General features: G+C 62.7%; 3 non-coding genes across 3 annotated transcripts; all 3 read right to left on the bottom strand.

The window, feature by feature from the left end:
• Positions 1-374: 374 nt before the first annotated feature.
• LOC131868408 (5S ribosomal RNA) lies at positions 375-493 on the bottom strand. Its single transcript, XR_009366864.1, has one exon. It is a non-coding gene; the product is annotated as a 5S ribosomal RNA (ribosomal RNA).
• Positions 494-8,298: 7,805 nt separating this feature from the next.
• On the bottom strand, positions 8,299-8,417 carry LOC131868403 (5S ribosomal RNA). Its single transcript, XR_009366860.1, has one exon. It is a non-coding gene; the product is annotated as a 5S ribosomal RNA (ribosomal RNA).
• A 7,805-nt stretch (positions 8,418-16,222) lies between these two features.
• On the bottom strand, positions 16,223-16,341 carry LOC131868392 (5S ribosomal RNA). Its single transcript, XR_009366849.1, has one exon. It is a non-coding gene; the product is annotated as a 5S ribosomal RNA (ribosomal RNA).
• Positions 16,342-18,351: the final 2,010 nt, after the last annotated feature.

The following is an 18,351-nucleotide window of genomic DNA, read 5'->3' as shown; positions in this document are numbered from 1 at the left end:
GCCCCGGCCGCGCACCCGGCCCCGCCCAGCTTCGCTCACCTGTCCCGGGCGTCTGGTGCGGAACCTTAGAGTAAGAAACATCACCGTGCACCTTGGCCAACGTGCGCGACTCGACCGAGCGCGCACTGGCCGAGGTGCACACCGATTTCACCTGGGTGCGCGCGCAGCACCTCGGGCGCACCGGGGTGCGCGCACAACGCCCGGGTTGCACCGTGGCCTGTGTGCTCGGGGCGCCTCGGGTGCGCGCTCGGTGTCGCCCCCGCGCGCGCGGTAGTGCGGGCAGCGCACCCCGGCCCGGCCCGGCCCCGACGAGAACGCAAACGGGCAAAAGGTTTATTCAAATAGCATTGCGACGCCCGGCGAAAAACTAAAAAAGGGTGCAACACCGGGACTTCCCGGGAGGTCACCCATCCCAGTACTACTCCGGCCCAAGCGCGCTTAACTGCGGAGTTCTGATGGGATCCGGTGCACTAACGCTGGTATGATCGCACCCGTTATGAGCTTGTCGCAGTGTGTACTTAGCAAACCGCGACCCACGTGCGAATCCACCCCGGCCACCCACCCCCGTCGAGGTGCACACCCTCCCTCGCGAAGTGCGCCCCGTTCGCCAAGTGTGAGCCCTGCCCGGGTGCGCGCACCTTGCTAGGGCGTCGGGTGTGCACCCGGCCCGGCCTACGTGCGTGCACCTGGAGGGGGCGTCGTGTGCGTGCAGTGTCCCGTCTGCAACGCGGTGCCCACACACCACCTCGGGCGCAACGACCTGCGCTCACATGTGGGCCGAGTGCACCTTGGTGCATGTTCGGGGCGCCTCGGGTGCACGCTCGATCTTGCCCCGGTGCACCAAGGCGCTCGGTTTGCCCCGGGTGCGCACTTGGTGCAAGGTGGGCACCCAAAATAGGGATCAAGCACCAAAACACAAGTTTCGGGATGCAAAATGGGACCCAAGGACCACAAATGCGTTCCAAGACCCATGATGGGTCCACGAGAACAAAAATGTGTTCCGAGACTTAATAAACAAATATTGGGTTTTAGGAGAAGAAACATGCTCTGATGCCCAAAACGAGAATCGACCCCGAAAAGGCCACAGGCCAAAAGTGGGATGCGAGACAAAAAAAAATGGGACCCGAGGACCAAAATTGGGTTCCCAGGTCGAAGACAGGGCAACCGGACAAGAAACGACCTCTAAGGCTCGAAATGAGTCCCGACGACTAAAACTTGACAAGAAGCACCCATCAGGCACCCAACTCGACACCCATGGGATGCCGACCCACCCGGGCTTCCACCTAGCACACCTTGGCACCCACCCACCCTCGCACCCAACCTCGCACCCAACTTAGCACCTTTGAACCCACATTGGCACTCACCCTGACCCTGGCACCTTGGAACCCACATTGGCACTCACCTTGACCCTGGCACCCACCTTTGCACTCACCTTGGGACCCACCCTGGCTCCCACCTCGGCACCCACCCAGACACCCACCTTGGTTCCTTGGCACCCACCTTGGATCCTTGGCACCCACCCCGACACCCACCTTGGCACGCAACTTGGCTACTTGCCACCCACCTTGGCTCCTTGACGCCCACCCCGACAACCACCCCGTGACCTACCCTGGCTAGGGTTGGTGCACACCCACCCTGGTGCCCACCTTGGCACCCACCCTATGACCCACCTTGGCACGCACCTTAGTACCCACCCCGTTACCCACCCTAGGACCCACCCCGTGACCCACCTTGGCCAGGGTGGGTGCCTTGGTGCGCACAACTTGCCTGGGCTGCACACCAGGGCGGGCTCAAGATGGCACCCGCGTTCCGTTTTTTTCACTATCTTTCAAAACGGAAATTTTAAAATCTCATTTTTTTCTTTTTTTTGCCTTTTCTGGAAATTAGTGAAGGCAGCGCATCAAAGGTGCGCAATGCTGGTGCGAACCCGGGAGCGCTCCGATGTGTGCTCCAAGGTGCGGCGTGCACGAAGTCCGAGCCCGGTTTGCCCCGGGTGCGCACCTCGCGTGCACCTTCGCCGGGGTGAGCACCTTGGCTGGGTTGCGCGCCCTGGTGCGTACCAAGGAGCGCTCTGAAGTGTGCTCCAAGGTGCGGCGTGCACGAAGTCGGAGCCCGGTTTGCCCCGGGTGTGCACCTCGGGTGCGCACCTCGCGTGCACCTTCGCTGCGGTGGGCACCTTGGCTGGGTTGCGCGCCTTGGTGGGCACCATGCAGTGCACGAAGTCGGAGCCCGGTTTGCCCCGGGCGCGCACCTCCGCCAGGGTGGGCACCTTGGTGCGCACAACTTGCCTGGGCTGCGCATCAGGAAGGGCTCAAGATGGCACCCGCGTTCCGTTTTTTTCACTATCTTTCAGAACGGAAATTTTAAAATATCGTTTTTTTTTGCCTTTTCTGGAAATTAGTGAAGGCAGCGCATCAAAGGTGCGCAACGCTGGTGCGAACCTGGGAGCGCTCCGATGTGTGCTCCAAGGTGCGGCGTGCACGAAGTCGGAGCCCGGTTTGCCTCGGGTGCGCCCTGGTGGGCACCATGGTGCGCACCAAGGAGCGCTCCGAAGTGTGCTCCAAGGTGCGGCCTGCACGAAGTCGGAGCCCGGTTTGCCCCGGGTGTGCACCTCGGGTGGGCACCTTGGTGCGCATGCCTTGCCTGGGCTGCGCACCAGGGCGGGCTCAAGATGGCACCCGCGTTCCTTTTTTTTCACTATCTTTCAAAACGGAAATTTTAAAATCTCATTTTTTTTTGCCTTTTTCTGGAAATTAGTGAAGGCAGCGCATCAAAGGTGCGCACCTCGCTGCCCACCACGGTGCGCAACGCCGGTGGGCACCCGGGAGTGCTTCGAAGTGTGCTCCAAGGTGCTGCGTGCACGTTGTCGGAGCCCGGTTTGCCCCGGGTGCGCACCTCGCGTGCACCTTCGTCGGGGTGGGCACCTTGGCTTGGTTTGCCCCGGCTGCGCTCCGAAGCGGGGTTATTGGAGCGCCGCCTCTTTTTTTGTCGGAGCGTTTGGTGGGGTTTCTCGCATTGGCTCTTCCGAGGCCCGGTTGCCACCCTGGCGCGCACGAAGTCGGAAGTAGGGTTAATTGCCCGGGTGCGCACCTTTGCCAGGGTGGCACCTTACCTGGGCTGCGCACCAGGGCGGGCTCAAGATGGCACGCGCGTTCCGTTTTTTTCACTATCTTTCAAAACGGAAATTTTAAAATCTCCTTTTTTTTTTGCCTTTTCTGGAAATTAGTGAAGGCAGCGCATCAAAGGTGCGCACCTCGCTGCCCACCTTGGTGTGCTCTGAGGTGCGCACCCGGGAGCGCTACGAAGTGTGCTCCAAGGTGCGGCGTGCACGTTGTCGGAGCCCGGTTTGCCCCGGGTGCGCACCTCGCCTGCACCTTGGCCGGGGTGGGCACCTTGGCTGGGTTTGCCCAGGGTGCGCTCCGAAGCGGGGTTACTGGAGCGCCCCCTCTTTTTTTGTCAGAGAGTTTGGTGGGGTTTCTCGCATTGGCTCTTCCCAGGCCCGGTTGTTGGGTGCGCTCCCACCCTGGCGCGCGCGAAGTTGGAAGTTGGGTTAATTGCCCGGGCGCGCACCTTCGCCAGGGTGGGCACCTTGGTGCGCAAACCTTGGCTGGGCTGCGCACCAGGGCGGGCTCAAGATGGCACCAGCATTCCCTTTTTCTCACTATCTTTCAAAACGGAAATTTTAAAATCTCGTTTTTTTTTTGCCTTTTATGGAAATTAGTGAAGGCATCGCATCAAAGGTGCGCACCTCGCTGCCCACCTTGGTGTGCTCCGAGGTGCCCACCACGGTGCGCAACGCCGGTGCGAACCCGGGAGCGCCCCGATGTGTGCTCCAAGGTGCGGCGTGCACGAAGTCGGACCCCGGTTTGCCCCGGGTGCGCACCTCGCGTGCACCTTGGTGCGCACACCTTGGCTGGGTTGCGCGGCCTGGTGGGCACCATGGTGCGCACCAAGGAGCGCTCCGAAGTGTGCTCCAAGGTGCGGCGTGCACGAAGTCGGAGCCCGGTTTGCCCCGGGTGCGCACCTTCGCCGCGGTGGGCACCATGGCGTGCACGAAGTCGGAGCCCGGTTTGCCCCGGGTGCGCACCTCGCGTGCACCTTCGCCGGGGTGGGCACCTCGGCTGGGTTGCGCGCCCTGGTGCGCACCAAGGAGCGCTCTGAAGTGTGCTCCAAGGTGCGGCGTGCACGAAGTCGGAGCCCGGTTTGCCCCGGGTGTGCACCTCGCGTGCACCTTCGCTGCGGTGGGCACCTTGGCTGGGTTGCGCGCCTTGGTGGGCACCATGCAGTGCACGAAGTCGGAGCCCGGTTTGCCCCGGGCGCGCACCTCCGCCAGGGTGGGCACCTTGGTGCGCACAACTTGCCTGGGCTGCGCACCAGGAAGGGCTCAAGATGGCACCCGCGTTCCGTTTTTTTCACTATCTTTCAGAACGGAAATTTTAAAATATCGTTTTTTTTTGCCTTTTCTGGAAATTAGTGAAGGCAGCGCATCAAAGGTGCGCAACGCTGGTGCGAACCTGGGAGCGCTCCGATGTGTGCTCCAAGGTGCGGCGTGCACGAAGTCGGACCCCGGTTTGCCCCGGGTGCGCACCTCGCGTGCACCTTGGTGCGCACACCTTGGCTGGGTTGCGCGCCCTGGTGGGCACCATGGTGCGCACCAAGGAGCGCTCCGAAGTGTGCTCCAAGGTGCGGCGTGCACGAAGTCGGAGCCCGGTTTGCCCCGGGTGCGCACCTCGCGTGCACCTTCGCCGCGGTGGGCACCATGGCGTGCACGAAGTCGGAGCCCGGTTTGCCCCGGGTGCGCACCTCGCGTGCACCTTCGCCGGGGTGGGCACCTTAGTGTGCAGACCTTGGCTGGGTTGCGCGCCCTGGTGGGCACCATGGTGCGCACCAAGGAGCGCTCCGAAGTGTGCTCCAAGGTGCGGCCTGCACGAAGTCGGAGCCCGGTTTGCCCCGGGTGTGCACCTCGGGTGGGCACCTTGGTGCGCATGCCTTGCCTGGGCTGCGCACCAGGGCGGGCTCAAGATGGCACCCGCGTTCCTTTTTTTTCACTATCTTTCAAAACGGAAATTTTAAAATCTCATTTTTTTTTGCCTTTTTCTGGAAATTAGTGAAGGCAGCGCATCAAAGGTGCGCACCTCGCTGCCCACCACGGTGCGCAACGCCGGTGGGCACCCGGGAGTGCTTCGAAGTGTGCTCCAAGGTGCTGCGTGCACGTTGTCGGAGCCCGGTTTGCCCCGGGTGCGCACCTCGCGTGCACCTTCGTCGGGGTGGGCACCTTGGCTGGGTTTGCCCCGGCTGCGCTCCGAAGCGGGGTTATTGGAGCGCCGCCTCTTTTTTTGTCGGAGCGTTTGGTGGGGTTTCTCGCATTGGCTCTTCCGAGGCCCGGTTGCCACCCTGGCGCGCACGAAGTCGGAAGTAGGGTTAATTGCCCGGGTGCGCACCTTTGCCAGGGTGGGCACCTTACCTGGGCTGCGCACCAGGGCGGGCTCAAGATGGCACGCGCGTTCCGTTTTTTTCACTATCTTTCAAAACGGAAATTTTAAAATCTCCTTTTTTTTTTGCCTTTTCTGGAAATTAGTGAAGGCAGCGCATCAAAGGTGCGCACCTCGCTGCCCACCTTGGTGTGCTCTGAGGTGCGCACCCGGGAGCGCTACGAAGTGTGCTCCAAGGTGCGGCGTGCACGTTGTCGGAGCCCGGTTTGCCCCGGGTGCGCACCTCGCCTGCACCTTGGCCGGGGTGGGCACCTTGGCTGGGTTTGCCCAGGGTGCGCTCCGAAGCGGGGTTACTGGAGCGCCCCCTCTTTTTTTGTCAGAGCGTTTGGTGGGGTTTCTCGCATTGGCTCTTCCCAGGCCCGGTTGTTGGGTGCGCTCCCACCCTGGCGCGCGCGAAGTTGGAAGTTGGGTTAATTGCCCGGGCGCGCACCTTCGCCAGGGTGGGCACCTTGGTGCGCACACCTTGGCTGGGCTGCGCACCAGGGCGGGCTCAAGATGGCACCAGCATTCCCTTTTTCTCACTATCTTTCAAAACGGAAATTTTAAAATCTCGTTTTTTTTTTGCCTTTTATGGAAATTAGTGAAGGCATCGCATCAAAGGTGCGCACCTCGCTGCCCACCTTGGTGTGCTCCGAGGTGCCCACCACGGTGCGCAACGCCGGTGCGAACCCGGGAGCGCCCCGATGTGTGCTCCAAGGTGCGGCGTGCACGAAGTCGGACCCCGGTTTGCCCCGGGTGCGCACCTCGCGTGCACCTTGGTGCGCACACCTTGGCTGGGTTGCGCGGCCTGGTGGGCACCATGGTGCGCACCAAGGAGCGCTCCGAAGTGTGCTCCAAGGTGCGGCGTGCACGAAGTCGGAGCCCGGTTTGCCCCGGGTACGCACCTCGCGTGCACCTTCGCCGGGGTGGGCACCTCGGCTGGGTTGCGCGCCCTGGTGCGCACCAAGGAGCGCTCCGAAGTGTGCTCCAAGGTGCGGCGTGCACGAAGTCGGAGCCCGGTTTGCCCCGGGTGCGCACCTTCGCCGCGGTGCGCACCATGGCGTGCACGAAGTCGGAGCCCGGTTTGCCCCGGGTGCGCACCTCGCGTGCACCTTCGGCGGGGTTGCGCGCCCTGGTGGGCACCATGGTGCGCACCAAGGAGCGCTCCGAAGTGTGCTCCAAGGTGCGGCGTGCACGAAGTCGGAGCCCGGTTTGCCCCGGGTGCGCACCTCGCGTGCACCTTCGGCGGGGTTGCGCGCCCTGGTGGGCACCATGGTGCGCACCAAGGAGCGCTCCGAAGTGTGCTCCAAGGTGCGGCGTGCACGAAGTCGGAGCCCGGTTTGCCCCGGGTGCGCACCTCGCGTGCACCTTCGCCGCGGTGGGCACCATGGCGTGCACGAAGTCGGAGCCCGGTTTGCCCCGGGTGCGCACCTCGCGTGCACCTTCGCCGGGGTGGGCACCTCGGCTGGGTTGCGCGCCCTGGTGCGCACCAAGGAGCGCTCCGAAGTGTGCTCCAAGGTGCGGCGTGCACGAAGTCGGAGCCCGGTTTGCCCCGGGTGCGCACCTCGCGTGCACCTTCGCCAGGGTGGGCACCTCGGTGCGCACACCTTCTCAATGTTTTCTTGCCTTTTCTGGAAATTGGTGAAGGCAGCGCATCAAAGGTGCGCACCTCGGTGTGCTCCGAGGTGCGAACCCGAGAGCGCTCCGAGGTGCCCACGAAGTCGAAAGTCGGGTTAATTGCATTGTTTTCCCCGGGTGCGCTCCGAGGTGCGCAACATCGGCGCGCACCAAGGAGGGCTCCGAAGTGTGCTCCAAGGTGCGCACGATGGCGTGCACCTCTGGTGCGCACGATTCGGAGCTCGGTTTGACCGGGGTGCGCACACCTTGGCTGGGTTGCGCACCTTTTGTGCGCTCCAAGGTGCGCACGAAGTCGGAGCTCGGTTTGCCCCGGGTGCGCACCTTCGCCAGGGTGCGCACCTTGATGCGCACGCCTTGGCTGGGCTGCGCACCTTGGTGGGCGCCATGGTGCGCACCTTTCGTGCGCTCCAAGGTGCGCACGAAGTCGGAGCTCGGTTTGCCCCGGGTGCGCACCTTGGTGGGCGCCATGGTGCACTCCGAGGTGCCCAAGATTGGTGCGCACCAAGGAGCGCTCCGAAGTGCGCTCCAAGGTGCGCGCGAAGTCGAAAGTTGGGTTAATTGTCCGGTTTGCCTCGGGTGCGCACCTTGCGTGCACCTTCGCCAGGGTGGGCGCCTTGGTGCGCACACCTTGGCTGGGCTGCGCACACCTTGGCACCCGCGTTTCCTTCATTTTAAATTTTTTTTTTTTACAATCTCTCAAGTGGGAAATTCTATAATCTCAACTTTTTTTGCCTTTTCAGGAAACTTTTGAATGGAGCGCATCATTGGTGCGCTCCGAAGTGTGCTCCAAAGCTCTCTCCAGCTGCGTGCACCTGCCCCGGCCGCGCACCCGGCCCCGCCCAGCTTCGCTCACCTGTCCCGGGCGTCTGGTGCGGAACCTTAGAGTAAGAAACATCACCGTGCACCTTGGCCAACGTGCGCGACTCGACCGAGCGCGCACTGGCCGAGGTGCACACCGATTTCACCTGGGTGCGCGCGCAGCACCTCGGGCGCACCGGGGTGCGCGCACAACGCCCGGGTTGCACCGTGGCCTGTGTGCTCGGGGCGCCTCGGGTGCGCGCTCGGTGTCGCCCCCCGCGCGCGCGGTAGTGCGGGCAGCGCACCCCGGCCCGGCCCGGCCCCGACGAGAACGCAAACGGGCAAAAGGTTTATTCAAATAGCATTGCGACGCCCGGCGAAAAACTAAAAAAGGGTGCAACACCGGGACTTCCCGGGAGGTCACCCATCCCAGTACTACTCCGGCCCAAGCGCGCTTAACTGCGGAGTTCTGATGGGATCCGGTGCACTAACGCTGGTATGATCGCACCCGTTATGAGCTTGTCGCAGTGTGTACTTAGCAAACCGCGACCCACGTGCGAATCCACCCCGGCCACCCACCCCCGTCGAGGTGCACACCCTCCCTCGCGAAGTGCGCCCCGTTCGCCAAGTGTGAGCCCTGCCCGGGTGCGCGCACCTTGCTAGGGCGTCGGGTGTGCACCCGGCCCGGCCTACGTGCGTGCACCTGGAGGGGGCGTCGTGTGCGTGCAGTGTCCCGTCTGCAACGCGGTGCCCACACACCACCTCGGGCGCAACGACCTGCGCTCACATGTGGGCCGAGTGCACCTTGGTGCATGTTCGGGGCGCCTCGGGTGCACGCTCGATCTTGCCCCGGTGCACCAAGGCGCTCGGTTTGCCCCGGGTGCGCACTTGGTGCAAGGTGGGCACCCAAAATAGGGATCAAGCACCAAAACACAAGTTTCGGGATGCAAAATGGGACCCAAGGACCACAAATGCGTTCCAAGACCCATGATGGGTCCACGAGAACAAAAATGTGTTCCGAGACTTAATAAACAAATATTGGGTTTTAGGAGAAGAAACATGCTCTGATGCCCAAAACGAGAATCGACCCCGAAAAGGCCACAGGCCAAAAGTGGGATGCGAGACAAAAAAAAATGGGACCCGAGGACCAAAATTGGGTTCCCAGGTCGAAGACAGGGCAACCGGACAAGAAACGACCTCTAAGGCTCGAAATGAGTCCCGACGACTAAAACTTGACAAGAAGCACCCATCAGGCACCCAACTCGACACCCATGGGATGCCGACCCACCCGGGCTTCCACCTAGCACACCTTGGCACCCACCCACCCTCGCACCCAACCTCGCACCCAACTTAGCACCTTTGAACCCACATTGGCACTCACCCTGACCCTGGCACCTTGGAACCCACATTGGCACTCACCTTGACCCTGGCACCCACCTTTGCACTCACCTTGGGACCCACCCTGGCTCCCACCTCGGCACCCACCCAGACACCCACCTTGGTTCCTTGGCACCCACCTTGGATCCTTGGCACCCACCCCGACACCCACCTTGGCACGCAACTTGGCTACTTGCCACCCACCTTGGCTCCTTGACGCCCACCCCGACAACCACCCCGTGACCTACCCTGGCTAGGGTTGGTGCACACCCACCCTGGTGCCCACCTTGGCACCCACCCTATGACCCACCTTGGCACGCACCTTAGTACCCACCCCGTTACCCACCCTAGGACCCACCCCGTGACCCACCTTGGCCAGGGTGGGTGCCTTGGTGCGCACAACTTGCCTGGGCTGCACACCAGGGCGGGCTCAAGATGGCACCCGCGTTCCGTTTTTTTCACTATCTTTCAAAACGGAAATTTTAAAATCTCATTTTTTTTCTTTTTTTTGCCTTTTCTGGAAATTAGTGAAGGCAGCGCATCAAAGGTGCGCAATGCTGGTGCGAACCCGGGAGCGCTCCGATGTGTGCTCCAAGGTGCGGCGTGCACGAAGTCCGAGCCCGGTTTGCCCCGGGTGCGCACCTCGCGTGCACCTTCGCCGGGGTGAGCACCTTGGCTGGGTTGCGCGCCCTGGTGCGTACCAAGGAGCGCTCTGAAGTGTGCTCCAAGGTGCGGCGTGCACGAAGTCGGAGCCCGGTTTGCCCCGGGTGTGCACCTCGGGTGCGCACCTCGCGTGCACCTTCGCTGCGGTGGGCACCTTGGCTGGGTTGCGCGCCTTGGTGGGCACCATGCAGTGCACGAAGTCGGAGCCCGGTTTGCCCCGGGCGCGCACCTCCGCCAGGGTGGGCACCTTGGTGCGCACAACTTGCCTGGGCTGCGCATCAGGAAGGGCTCAAGATGGCACCCGCGTTCCGTTTTTTTCACTATCTTTCAGAACGGAAATTTTAAAATATCGTTTTTTTTTGCCTTTTCTGGAAATTAGTGAAGGCAGCGCATCAAAGGTGCGCAACGCTGGTGCGAACCTGGGAGCGCTCCGATGTGTGCTCCAAGGTGCGGCGTGCACGAAGTCGGAGCCCGGTTTGCCTCGGGTGCGCCCTGGTGGGCACCATGGTGCGCACCAAGGAGCGCTCCGAAGTGTGCTCCAAGGTGCGGCCTGCACGAAGTCGGAGCCCGGTTTGCCCCGGGTGTGCACCTCGGGTGGGCACCTTGGTGCGCATGCCTTGCCTGGGCTGCGCACCAGGGCGGGCTCAAGATGGCACCCGCGTTCCTTTTTTTTCACTATCTTTCAAAACGGAAATTTTAAAATCTCATTTTTTTTTGCCTTTTTCTGGAAATTAGTGAAGGCAGCGCATCAAAGGTGCGCACCTCGCTGCCCACCACGGTGCGCAACGCCGGTGGGCACCCGGGAGTGCTTCGAAGTGTGCTCCAAGGTGCTGCGTGCACGTTGTCGGAGCCCGGTTTGCCCCGGGTGCGCACCTCGCGTGCACCTTCGTCGGGGTGGGCACCTTGGCTTGGTTTGCCCCGGCTGCGCTCCGAAGCGGGGTTATTGGAGCGCCGCCTCTTTTTTTGTCGGAGCGTTTGGTGGGGTTTCTCGCATTGGCTCTTCCGAGGCCCGGTTGCCACCCTGGCGCGCACGAAGTCGGAAGTAGGGTTAATTGCCCGGGTGCGCACCTTTGCCAGGGTGGCACCTTACCTGGGCTGCGCACCAGGGCGGGCTCAAGATGGCACGCGCGTTCCGTTTTTTTCACTATCTTTCAAAACGGAAATTTTAAAATCTCCTTTTTTTTTTGCCTTTTCTGGAAATTAGTGAAGGCAGCGCATCAAAGGTGCGCACCTCGCTGCCCACCTTGGTGTGCTCTGAGGTGCGCACCCGGGAGCGCTACGAAGTGTGCTCCAAGGTGCGGCGTGCACGTTGTCGGAGCCCGGTTTGCCCCGGGTGCGCACCTCGCCTGCACCTTGGCCGGGGTGGGCACCTTGGCTGGGTTTGCCCAGGGTGCGCTCCGAAGCGGGGTTACTGGAGCGCCCCCTCTTTTTTTGTCAGAGAGTTTGGTGGGGTTTCTCGCATTGGCTCTTCCCAGGCCCGGTTGTTGGGTGCGCTCCCACCCTGGCGCGCGCGAAGTTGGAAGTTGGGTTAATTGCCCGGGCGCGCACCTTCGCCAGGGTGGGCACCTTGGTGCGCAAACCTTGGCTGGGCTGCGCACCAGGGCGGGCTCAAGATGGCACCAGCATTCCCTTTTTCTCACTATCTTTCAAAACGGAAATTTTAAAATCTCGTTTTTTTTTTGCCTTTTATGGAAATTAGTGAAGGCATCGCATCAAAGGTGCGCACCTCGCTGCCCACCTTGGTGTGCTCCGAGGTGCCCACCACGGTGCGCAACGCCGGTGCGAACCCGGGAGCGCCCCGATGTGTGCTCCAAGGTGCGGCGTGCACGAAGTCGGACCCCGGTTTGCCCCGGGTGCGCACCTCGCGTGCACCTTGGTGCGCACACCTTGGCTGGGTTGCGCGGCCTGGTGGGCACCATGGTGCGCACCAAGGAGCGCTCCGAAGTGTGCTCCAAGGTGCGGCGTGCACGAAGTCGGAGCCCGGTTTGCCCCGGGTGCGCACCTTCGCCGCGGTGGGCACCATGGCGTGCACGAAGTCGGAGCCCGGTTTGCCCCGGGTGCGCACCTCGCGTGCACCTTCGCCGGGGTGGGCACCTCGGCTGGGTTGCGCGCCCTGGTGCGCACCAAGGAGCGCTCTGAAGTGTGCTCCAAGGTGCGGCGTGCACGAAGTCGGAGCCCGGTTTGCCCCGGGTGTGCACCTCGCGTGCACCTTCGCTGCGGTGGGCACCTTGGCTGGGTTGCGCGCCTTGGTGGGCACCATGCAGTGCACGAAGTCGGAGCCCGGTTTGCCCCGGGCGCGCACCTCCGCCAGGGTGGGCACCTTGGTGCGCACAACTTGCCTGGGCTGCGCACCAGGAAGGGCTCAAGATGGCACCCGCGTTCCGTTTTTTTCACTATCTTTCAGAACGGAAATTTTAAAATATCGTTTTTTTTTGCCTTTTCTGGAAATTAGTGAAGGCAGCGCATCAAAGGTGCGCAACGCTGGTGCGAACCTGGGAGCGCTCCGATGTGTGCTCCAAGGTGCGGCGTGCACGAAGTCGGACCCCGGTTTGCCCCGGGTGCGCACCTCGCGTGCACCTTGGTGCGCACACCTTGGCTGGGTTGCGCGCCCTGGTGGGCACCATGGTGCGCACCAAGGAGCGCTCCGAAGTGTGCTCCAAGGTGCGGCGTGCACGAAGTCGGAGCCCGGTTTGCCCCGGGTGCGCACCTCGCGTGCACCTTCGCCGCGGTGGGCACCATGGCGTGCACGAAGTCGGAGCCCGGTTTGCCCCGGGTGCGCACCTCGCGTGCACCTTCGCCGGGGTGGGCACCTTAGTGTGCAGACCTTGGCTGGGTTGCGCGCCCTGGTGGGCACCATGGTGCGCACCAAGGAGCGCTCCGAAGTGTGCTCCAAGGTGCGGCCTGCACGAAGTCGGAGCCCGGTTTGCCCCGGGTGTGCACCTCGGGTGGGCACCTTGGTGCGCATGCCTTGCCTGGGCTGCGCACCAGGGCGGGCTCAAGATGGCACCCGCGTTCCTTTTTTTTCACTATCTTTCAAAACGGAAATTTTAAAATCTCATTTTTTTTTGCCTTTTTCTGGAAATTAGTGAAGGCAGCGCATCAAAGGTGCGCACCTCGCTGCCCACCACGGTGCGCAACGCCGGTGGGCACCCGGGAGTGCTTCGAAGTGTGCTCCAAGGTGCTGCGTGCACGTTGTCGGAGCCCGGTTTGCCCCGGGTGCGCACCTCGCGTGCACCTTCGTCGGGGTGGGCACCTTGGCTGGGTTTGCCCCGGCTGCGCTCCGAAGCGGGGTTATTGGAGCGCCGCCTCTTTTTTTGTCGGAGCGTTTGGTGGGGTTTCTCGCATTGGCTCTTCCGAGGCCCGGTTGCCACCCTGGCGCGCACGAAGTCGGAAGTAGGGTTAATTGCCCGGGTGCGCACCTTTGCCAGGGTGGGCACCTTACCTGGGCTGCGCACCAGGGCGGGCTCAAGATGGCACGCGCGTTCCGTTTTTTTCACTATCTTTCAAAACGGAAATTTTAAAATCTCCTTTTTTTTTTGCCTTTTCTGGAAATTAGTGAAGGCAGCGCATCAAAGGTGCGCACCTCGCTGCCCACCTTGGTGTGCTCTGAGGTGCGCACCCGGGAGCGCTACGAAGTGTGCTCCAAGGTGCGGCGTGCACGTTGTCGGAGCCCGGTTTGCCCCGGGTGCGCACCTCGCCTGCACCTTGGCCGGGGTGGGCACCTTGGCTGGGTTTGCCCAGGGTGCGCTCCGAAGCGGGGTTACTGGAGCGCCCCCTCTTTTTTTGTCAGAGCGTTTGGTGGGGTTTCTCGCATTGGCTCTTCCCAGGCCCGGTTGTTGGGTGCGCTCCCACCCTGGCGCGCGCGAAGTTGGAAGTTGGGTTAATTGCCCGGGCGCGCACCTTCGCCAGGGTGGGCACCTTGGTGCGCACACCTTGGCTGGGCTGCGCACCAGGGCGGGCTCAAGATGGCACCAGCATTCCCTTTTTCTCACTATCTTTCAAAACGGAAATTTTAAAATCTCGTTTTTTTTTTGCCTTTTATGGAAATTAGTGAAGGCATCGCATCAAAGGTGCGCACCTCGCTGCCCACCTTGGTGTGCTCCGAGGTGCCCACCACGGTGCGCAACGCCGGTGCGAACCCGGGAGCGCCCCGATGTGTGCTCCAAGGTGCGGCGTGCACGAAGTCGGACCCCGGTTTGCCCCGGGTGCACACCTCGCGTGCACCTTGGTGCGCACACCTTGGCTGGGTTGCGCGGCCTGGTGGGCACCATGGTGCGCACCAAGGAGCGCTCCGAAGTGTGCTCCAAGGTGCGGCGTGCACGAAGTCGGAGCCCGGTTTGCCCCGGGTACGCACCTCGCGTGCACCTTCGCCGGGGTGGGCACCTCGGCTGGGTTGCGCGCCCTGGTGCGCACCAAGGAGCGCTCCGAAGTGTGCTCCAAGGTGCGGCGTGCACGAAGTCGGAGCCCGGTTTGCCCCGGGTGCGCACCTTCGCCGCGGTGCGCACCATGGCGTGCACGAAGTCGGAGCCCGGTTTGCCCCGGGTGCGCACCTCGCGTGCACCTTCGGCGGGGTTGCGCGCCCTGGTGGGCACCATGGTGCGCACCAAGGAGCGCTCCGAAGTGTGCTCCAAGGTGCGGCGTGCACGAAGTCGGAGCCCGGTTTGCCCCGGGTGCGCACCTCGCGTGCACCTTCGGCGGGGTTGCGCGCCCTGGTGGGCACCATGGTGCGCACCAAGGAGCGCTCCGAAGTGTGCTCCAAGGTGCGGCGTGCACGAAGTCGGAGCCCGGTTTGCCCCGGGTGCGCACCTCGCGTGCACCTTCGCCGCGGTGGGCACCATGGCGTGCACGAAGTCGGAGCCCGGTTTGCCCCGGGTGCGCACCTCGCGTGCACCTTCGCCGGGGTGGGCACCTCGGCTGGGTTGCGCGCCCTGGTGCGCACCAAGGAGCGCTCCGAAGTGTGCTCCAAGGTGCGGCGTGCACGAAGTCGGAGCCCGGTTTGCCCCGGGTGCGCACCTCGCGTGCACCTTCGCCAGGGTGGGCACCTCGGTGCGCACACCTTCTCAATGTTTTCTTGCCTTTTCTGGAAATTGGTGAAGGCAGCGCATCAAAGGTGCGCACCTCGGTGTGCTCCGAGGTGCGAACCCGAGAGCGCTCCGAGGTGCCCACGAAGTCGAAAGTCGGGTTAATTGCATTGTTTTCCCCGGGTGCGCTCCGAGGTGCGCAACATCGGCGCGCACCAAGGAGGGCTCCGAAGTGTGCTCCAAGGTGCGCACGATGGCGTGCACCTCTGGTGCGCACGATTCGGAGCTCGGTTTGACCGGGGTGCGCACACCTTGGCTGGGTTGCGCACCTTTTGTGCGCTCCAAGGTGCGCACGAAGTCGGAGCTCGGTTTGCCCCGGGTGCGCACCTTCGCCAGGGTGCGCACCTTGATGCGCACGCCTTGGCTGGGCTGCGCACCTTGGTGGGCGCCATGGTGCGCACCTTTCGTGCGCTCCAAGGTGCGCACGAAGTCGGAGCTCGGTTTGCCCCGGGTGCGCACCTTGGTGGGCGCCATGGTGCACTCCGAGGTGCCCAAGATTGGTGCGCACCAAGGAGCGCTCCGAAGTGCGCTCCAAGGTGCGCGCGAAGTCGAAAGTTGGGTTAATTGTCCGGTTTGCCTCGGGTGCGCACCTTGCGTGCACCTTCGCCAGGGTGGGCGCCTTGGTGCGCACACCTTGGCTGGGCTGCGCACACCTTGGCACCCGCGTTTCCTTCATTTTAAATTTTTTTTTTTTACAATCTCTCAAGTGGGAAATTCTATAATCTCAACTTTTTTTGCCTTTTCAGGAAACTTTTGAATGGAGCGCATCATTGGTGCGCTCCGAAGTGTGCTCCAAAGCTCTCTCCAGCTGCGTGCACCTGCCCCGGCCGCGCACCCGGCCCCGCCCAGCTTCGCTCACCTGTCCCGGGCGTCTGGTGCGGAACCTTAGAGTAAGAAACATCACCGTGCACCTTGGCCAACGTGCGCGACTCGACCGAGCGCGCACTGGCCGAGGTGCACACCGATTTCACCTGGGTGCGCGCGCAGCACCTCGGGCGCACCGGGGTGCGCGCACAACGCCCGGGTTGCACCGTGGCCTGTGTGCTCGGGGCGCCTCGGGTGCGCGCTCGGTGTCGCCCCCGCGCGCGCGGTAGTGCGGGCAGCGCACCCCGGCCCGGCCCGGCCCCGACGAGAACGCAAACGGGCAAAAGGTTTATTCAAATAGCATTGCGACGCCCGGCAAAAAACTAAAAAAGGGTGCAACACCGGGACTTCCCGGGAGGTCACCCATCCCAGTACTACTCCGGCCCAAGCGCGCTTAACTGCGGAGTTCTGATGGGATCCGGTGCACTAACGCTGGTATGATCGCACCCGTTATGAGCTTGTCGCAGTGTGTACTTAGCAAACCGCGACCCACGTGCGAATCCACCCCGGCCACCCACCCCCGTCGAGGTGCACACCCTCCCTCGCGAAGTGCGCCCCGTTCGCCAAGTCTGAGCCCTGCCCGGGTGCGCGCACCTTGCTAGGGCGTCGGGTGTGCACCCGGCCCGGCCTACGTGCGTGCACCTGGAGGGGGCGTCGTGTGCGTGCAGTGTCCCGTCTGCAACGCGGTGCCCACACACCACCTCGGGCGCAACGACCTGCGCTCACATGTGGGCCGAGTGCACCTTGGTGCATGTTCGGGGCGCCTCGGGTGCACGCTCGATCTTGCCCCGGTGCACCAAGGCGCTCGGTTTGCCCCGGGTGCGCACTTGGTGCAAGGTGGGCACCCAAAATAGGGATCAAGCACCAAAACACAAGTTTCGGGATGCAAAATGGGACCCAAGGACCACAAATGCGTTCCAAGACCCATGATGGGTCCACGAGAACAAAAATGTGTTCCGAGACTTAATAAACAAATATTGGGTTTTAGGAGAAGAAACATGCTCTGATGCCCAAAACGAGAATCGACCCCGAAAAGGCCACAGGCCAAAAGTGGGATGCGAGACAAAAAAAAATGGGACCCGAGGACCAAAATTGGGTTCCCAGGTCGAAGACAGGGCAACCGGACAAGAAACGACCTCTAAGGCTCGAAATGAGTCCCGACGACTAAAACTTGACAAGAAGCACCCATCAGGCACCCAACTCGACACCCATGGGATGCCGACCCACCCGGGCTTCCACCTAGCACACCTTGGCACCCACCCACCCTCGCACCCAACCTCGCACCCAACTTAGCACCTTTGAACCCACATTGGCACTCACCCTGACCCTGGCACCTTGGAACCCACATTGGCACTCACCTTGACCCTGGCACCCACCTTTGCACTCACCTTGGGACCCACCCTGGCTCCCACCTCGGCACCCACCCAGACACCCACCTTGGTTCCTTGGCACCCACCTTGGATCCTTGGCACCCACCCCGACACCCACCTTGGCACGCAACTTGGCTACTTGCCACCCACCTTGGCTCCTTGACGCCCACCCCGACAACCACCCCGTGACCTACCCTGGCTAGGGTTGGTGCACACCCACCCTGGTGCCCACCTTGGCACCCACCCTATGACCCACCTTGGCACGCACCTTAGTACCCACCCCGTTACCCACCCTAGGACCCACCCCGTGACCCACCTTGGCCAGGGTGGGTGCCTTGGTGCGCACAACTTGCCTGGGCTGCACACCAGGGCGGGCTCAAGATGGCACCCGCGTTCCGTTTTTTTCACTATCTTTCAAAACGGAAATTTTAAAATCTCATTTTTTTCTTTTTTTTGCCTTTTCTGGAAATTAGTGAAGGCAGCGCATCAAAGGTGCGCAATGCTGGTGCGAACCCGGGAGCGCTCCGATGTGTGCTCCAAGGTGCGGCGTGCACGAAGTCCGAGCCCGGTTTGCCCCGGGTGCGCACCTCGCGTGCACCTTCGCCGGGGTGAGCACCTTGGCTGGGTTGCGCGCCCTGGTGCGTACCAAGGAGCGCTCTGAAGTGTGCTCCAAGGTGCGGCGTGCACGAAGTCGGAGCCCGGTTTGCCCCGGGTGTGCACCTCGGGTGCGCACCTCGCGTGCACCTTCGCTGCGGTGGGCACCTTGGCTGGGTTGCGCGCCTTGGTGGGCACCATGCAGTGCACGAAGTCGGAGCCCGGTTTGCCCCGGGCGCGCACCTCCGCCAGGGTGGGCACCTTGGTGCGCACAACTTGCCTGGGCTGCGCATCAGGAAGGGCTCAAGATGGCACCCGCGTTCCGTTTTTTTCACTATCTTTCAGAACGGAAATTTTAAAATATCGTTTTTTTTTGCCTTTTCTGGAAATTAGTGAAGGCAGCGCATCAAAGGTGCGCAACGCTGGTGCGAACCTGGGAGCGCTCCGATGTGTGCTCCAAGGTGCGGCGTGCACGAAGTCGGAGCCCGGTTTGCC

This window comes from Cryptomeria japonica, unplaced genomic scaffold (assembly GCF_030272615.1).
Source record: "Cryptomeria japonica unplaced genomic scaffold, Sugi_1.0 HiC_scaffold_205, whole genome shotgun sequence".
Taxonomy (NCBI): domain Eukaryota; kingdom Viridiplantae; phylum Streptophyta; class Pinopsida; order Cupressales; family Cupressaceae; genus Cryptomeria; species Cryptomeria japonica.
The sequence above is the reverse complement of the archived record's forward strand: the minus strand, read 5'-3'. Positions and strand labels throughout refer to the sequence as shown.